This window comes from Erinaceus europaeus, chromosome 3 (genome assembly GCF_950295315.1).
Source record: "Erinaceus europaeus chromosome 3, mEriEur2.1, whole genome shotgun sequence".
Lineage (NCBI taxonomy): Eukaryota > Metazoa > Chordata > Mammalia > Eulipotyphla > Erinaceidae > Erinaceus > Erinaceus europaeus.
In genome coordinates this window covers 11588418-11594715 of record NC_080164.1, presented here as the reverse complement: position 1 = coordinate 11594715, position 6298 = coordinate 11588418, and the positions used below count along the sequence as shown (strand labels likewise).

General features: G+C 38.3%; 1 non-coding gene across 1 annotated transcript; it reads right to left on the bottom strand.

The window, feature by feature from the left end:
* Positions 1-561: 561 nt before the first annotated feature.
* Positions 562-668, bottom strand: LOC132537850 (U6 spliceosomal RNA). Its single transcript, XR_009549275.1, has one exon. It is a non-coding gene; the product is annotated as a U6 spliceosomal RNA (small nuclear RNA).
* Between the last annotated feature and the right edge of the window lie 5630 nt (positions 669-6298).

Genomic DNA, 6298 nt, shown 5'->3' with positions numbered 1-6298 from the left:
CCTCCTCATCCTTTCCTTCTCTTTTCCCTCCTCCTTTCCCTCCTCCTTCTCCTCGTCTTCCTCCTCCTCTTCCTCTCCCCTTCCTCTTGTTCTCTTTCTTGCTCTTCCTCTTTCTCAAGGGTTATCACTAGGGCTAGTGTCAGCACTATGAATCTTCTGCTCCTAACAGCCATTTTTCCCCTATTTTATTAGAAATGACAGAGATAAATAGAGATAGAAGGGGAAGATAAAGACGGATAGAAAGAAAAAAAAAGACACCTGCAGACCTGCTTCACATCTCCTGAAGTTTCCTCTTGCAGATGGACAGTTGGGGGCTCGAACTTGGATCCTTGCAGGGGTCTTTGAGCTTAGTACTACGTGCACTTGACAAGGTACAGCACAGCCCAGCCTCCACCTATGCTTTTTTATTTAAAAATTTATGTCACACATCACAGAACTTGTATGTTTATAATTCAAATGGTGAAACAAGAGTTGTGAACTGTGAGATGTAATGTTTTTGCTTGATGAAAGGAACATTTAAAGTTCTTAAACATTCTTAAAGTTGGAAATAAACAATCTGATAAAAACATGGAAAGGTTCACAAATTTGCATGTCATCCTGGAGCAGGGGCTATGTTAATCTTCTCTGTACCCTTCCAATTTTAGTATATGGGTTACCAAAGCAAGCACTACCTTTGCATTCTTTAAATGAGTTCCATGACTCAGGAATGAGGTAGAGTTGAGTGCCACTTTGTCGGGATATAACAGTGTACCGCCTGGCCCTGAGCCTCCAGGAGTGTTACCATTTTTCACATAGCTCATAGCAACACTGGAACCTGATTTTCAATGGACCATCCATTGAACTATTCTGTACATATATTCTTATTTATTTCAAGGAGAGGAGTTTCTTAGAAGGATGACGGATGTAGGTCATTGCAGCTGACCTACAACTGAGAAGGACTGCCAGAGTGGATGCTGGTGACAGTGGCCGGGCAAAAGGGAAGGACCCATCTGATGAGGAAAGCCTGGAAGGACTGGCAGTAAGGGGAAAGAAGTGGTAGCCACAGTTAGCCATTCTCTTCCGTTTGACCTTTCCTTTCCTCTTTTGTTTCTTGTCTAGAATATTTTTTTTCTTTATTGGGATTAATGGATTATAGTCAACAGTAAAATACAGTAGTTTGTACATGTAGAACATTTCTCAGTTTTCCACATAACAATTTAACCCCCGCTCTGCCATTATGGTCCAGGACCCTTTTACTTTGGTGCAGTACACCCCAAAACACTTTTTTTTAAAGAAAAGATAAATAACTACAGCAGCAGGTGTCCTCACCAATGGAACCCCACCTCTCCAAAGCCATACCCAGTAGAGAAAAACAGAAACAGGCTGGGGGTATGGAACCACCTGTCAAAGTCCATGTCCAGTGGAAAAGCAATTATAGAAGCCAGAACTTTCACCTTTCGAACCCCGTAAAGAATTTTGGTCTATATTCCCAGAGGGAAGAAAACATTAGGAGAAGATGACCAGAGGGCTCTGAACTTCAATTATATCAGGACCTGGAGAAAGAAGAAGGTGTGTGTGTGTGGGGGGGGGGAGTGTTCAGAATTGGTAGGTTTGACTTAGAAAGGAAGAGAAGGCAGGGCCAATGGGGGGAGATGGTCACACATATATATAAATCATTGCCAACCCACATCCATGATTTTGGGAGAATTACTGTAGTCTCCAGTGGAGGGAATGGGAACTCAGAACTCTGGTGGGAGGAAAGGTGTGGAATTATACTCATGTTATATTATAATTTTGTAAATCAATATAAATCACTAATAATAAAAAACAACATAGTCTGACAACATTTAAAATTTAACATTTTAAATGAAGCAAGTTGAAAGACCTAAAAGACACCTTAAAGTGCCTCATGAAATAGTTCCTACTTAGACCTAGATACTCTCCTCACCTACTTCCTATTACACTCCGCTCAGTCACACCAAAGCTAACCGTATCAAAGTAAGGACTGCAAAAGCTGAATAAGGGCAAGAGATTGGCATACTTCAATGATGACTGTTTAGTCACTATCAAGTTACCCCATCAGCTGGGACCCTAGTCGGAGAGTCCTGGGATTCCCACAAAAACAGCATGAGTCTAAACCTTGAATAGATCCCTCTCCCCAATTATCACTGGTCATCTCCATCAGGAACAACATAATGGACCCTTTTGGGACAGGACCATGCCCTCAGTGTGGATCAACAATGGTAGAGAATTTCCCATCCTCCAAAGGGGGAATTGGATAACATACTCTATCTACCACCTGAAGAAGATGGGTCCTGAAATTGGTGAAACTCCAAGTGTTCCTACACATGACCACAGAATTGAAGTTCAGACCTACAGGGATGCAGAGGTTACATAGGCTCCTATGCTGAATATGGGCCCCAGATCAAATTAATGGGGGTTACAGTCAACAGTATTTATACACTTTTCCCATATATGGGAGCTACTCTCTTCCCTGATCCAGGTTTCTAGCCCTTTTTCCAGCTATGACACCACCTCCCCAGACAATAACCTTGATCCGCCTGCATATCAGATGTCAGACTCAGACAAAAAAATTAATAAAGCTATGGGCCCTTTGGAATATACCTAAAATAGACCTACTAGCTATTTCCAAAACGGAGACCCCAAATCTTCATCTGCAATAGTCCAGTCTTTACGTTCATGATTAATCAACAATTTGTATGGCTTTATATGTTAACTCTTCTTTCAGCCACCAGGTTCCAGATGCTACCATGATGCCAACCTCACTTCCCTGGACAGACAACTCCACCAATTTGTCCTGCTTCCTCAGGGATCTGCTTCCTCAGAGCCCTGCCCCACTACGGAATGAGAGAGAGGCTGGGAATATGGATGAACCTGTCAATGCCCATGTTCAGTGGGGAAGCAATTACAGAAGCCACATCTTCCACTTTCTGCATCCCATTGTCACCGTGGGCCCATACTCCCACGGGGTTCAAGAATAGGAAAGCTATCAGGGGAGGGGAAGGATACTGAGTTCTGGTTGTAGGAATTATACCCCTCTTAACCTATGTTCTTGTCAGTATTTACATTTTATAAATAAATAAATTTAACAAATACTTAGGAACTAACCAAGGAGTCATCAAAATAGTATGACACTGACAATATGACAGACATATATGAGTCAATGGAATATACTAGAGTTCATAAGCAAGTCCTTCTACATATGTTCAAATATTTTTTGTGGCAAAAGCATCAGGATTACTAAGTGGTAAGAGGGAATCATGGGTATTCCATGTGCAAAATTGGAGTTGAATCTTTAACCGACACTAGAAGTAAAAGTGACATCTAAGTGGGTTTAAATAGAAACATAAACGGATTAAAATATGTAAGTAATATATAAAGCAATGTATTATTACTCAAAACAGTAAAACACATAGAAAGAATAATAGATCAGAATGTAAAAGAATTTGACAATGGTTTCTTGACACCGAAAGCATTGCTAATTTCAATTTAATGTGTAAATTAAGCCCATGAAAATATTTTAAATATGTTTGTGAGAAGATATCCACAGAGTAAGAGGGAAAACCACAACATTATATAAAATATTTTCAGATAATGTATCTGAAGATGGGTCTGTACTTAGAAAATAAAAGAGAATTAAATCTACAAAAAAATCAATTCAAGAATTGAGTAAAGGACTTGAGCAGACACTCTTCAGAGAAAATACAATAAACTTGTATTTTTGAATTCTCGAAATAATCACTATACAATTTTCATTTTGGAAACTTCTATGTATGTAAGATACATGGAAATCTGAAGTGAGTATAAATCTTTGGCTATATTTCTTACAGGAAGAGTTCTAATTCACAAAGAGAAAAGAAAAAAAAATCTACAGTATACACAGAAGCAGATAAGTTTGGCATTGGAGGATCCTGAAATTAATGAAGCATATCACAAGTAGCTCTAAATTCCTTTTTGGGGACAATTTATCAATTTCTTCAAAATATTTTTTTCTCTATTCACTCTGCAAGGCAATCCACAGACCACCAAACAGCACTGCTGCTCAAATATCCCATCTCTCTGACTACAAGGGAAGAAATAAATCAATAAGGTGAAGTTTTAATATACTATGCTCTCCAGCAGTATATGAGCTTTAACTGAACCAACCAGGGAAAGCAAAGTTTACACCAATGGAAGAATTGATCCTAGTGTAACTCAAACACCAGACAACCACTTATAAATAAAGAGGCATAAATTCCTCAAACCATGAGGACATCGTGATGCTGCTATACTCCATTATCTGTGTCATTCCTGCTCAGAAAATATAGTAAAATGATAGCTTCTACTATTTAGATTACGAAGCAAAGGTCAGGGGATAAACACCAGAGTGTCCTCACATGGTCTGAAAAAGCTTCTAGCAAAAAGCAGCATTTGAAGAGCTCGTTTTGAAGGGATAGAATTTGTATCCAGGGAGTCGGGCTGTAGCGCAGCGGGTTAAGCGCAGGTGGCGCAAAGCACAAGGACCGGCATAAGGATCCCGGTTCGAGCCCCCGGCTCCCCACCTGCAGGAGAGTCACTTCACAGGCGGTGAAGCAGGTCTGCAGGTGTCTATCTTTCTCTCCTCCTCTCTGTCTTCCCCTCCCTCTCTCCATTTCTCTCTGTCCTATCCAACAACGACAACAACAATAATAACTACAACAATAAAACAACAAGGGCAACAAAAGGGAAAAAATAAATAAAATAAATATATATATATAAAAAAAAAGAAGTTGTATCCAAAGAGGAAGAAGGAAAAGCTGCCCAAAGACTAGGTATACAGGCAAAGGAAGAGAAGATACAAAATTCAAATATGGCAGGTATGGGGGAAGGGTCACCTTCTAAAAGAATTATTTAAATTAAAATATGCTAATTCCACCAATACGTTTTACTGGATATAAATGATATTCATAATACTCAGTGTAGATTGACATTTATCTGATCAAAACAGAAAAAAAGCTAGATATATTCCCATGTTAAACTCTGACTAATATACAAAATGTACATAAATACTTAACATTCGACTGTTTTATGACAGTCTACAAATACAGTATTTGATGTATTGTAATAAAGTTTAAGAACTGGACTTGCTTTTAAATGATTAAAGACTAATCCCAAAGCTGGATTTTAATTAAGAATGAGAATTTGGGAGTCTTGGAAATGAATTCTTGAGAGTAACTCTATAGACTGGTAAAAACAGATTTGCAATATCTTGACCTTTCCATCAGATTCCCCAGGTCCACTGATTTCTGACTTACATCATCTCCTCTGATTAACTGCTGCTGATTCTTAGTCAAGAATATTTCATTTCAAATGCTATTTATAGATGAAAAGGATATCAAGTATAAAATATTCAACAGTACTGTTTACTGCTTCTGGATACAAATGTGTGTGTTTGTGTATGTTCAGCTGCTTACTTTGTCTTCATTTCTTATATTGATATACTGGTTGTAAGGCTATGAATTTTCCTCTGAGCCACTAGTTAACTGTGTCTCATGGCATAGTCTTCATTATTTTCTGTAAATAATGAGGTTTAAAGTTTTTTTTTTTTAATTTGCTCCTTTTAATTTTGATCAAAGACTATTTGAGGATGGTTTTGTAGAAATTCTAACTATCTTCCTACCATGCAGTATTTTTGCCCTGTATTTACAGTTAACCCCTTCTAATTCAAATACTCTTTGCATTAAAATTGACTGGTAGTCTGGTTGCAGGTATCTAAACATCACGGTCCATTGTTTGCTTATTTGTTACTATTCAGGTGCCACTTCAGTGCATTATTCCCTGGAATTGAATGTTGCTATCCAGAAGTCAGTTGGAGTGCCTGAAAAATAGCTCTTGACTAGCATGTCTGCTTTGTCAAGTACATGACCTACATTTTGGCCCAGTTTCCTCTGAGCTGAAGAAAGCTTTGGTACTGTGGTTCCTTTCCCTCTCTTTCTGCTCCCACCTCCTCTCTCTTTCTTCCTATCTGAAAAAGTCAGCCCAGTGTGGTGAATCACTGACAGGGGAGGATATGGGATATAAAGTTCTGGTGGTGGGAACTGTGTGGAGTTGTACCCCTCTTATCTTATGGTTTTTGTCAGTGTTTCATTTTTATAAATAAAAATTATATAAAAAATCAATGATTATACCTTTTGCTTAAACTACATTTCAAAAGTAAAACATGCCTCTACCTATATTGATTTATATTTTTAGTATAATAGGCATATGCTGAAATTATAGTTTGTGTTTTGAGTTTGGGTACATAAAAGATTCTATATTCAGCTGGAAACCAATTACAGAA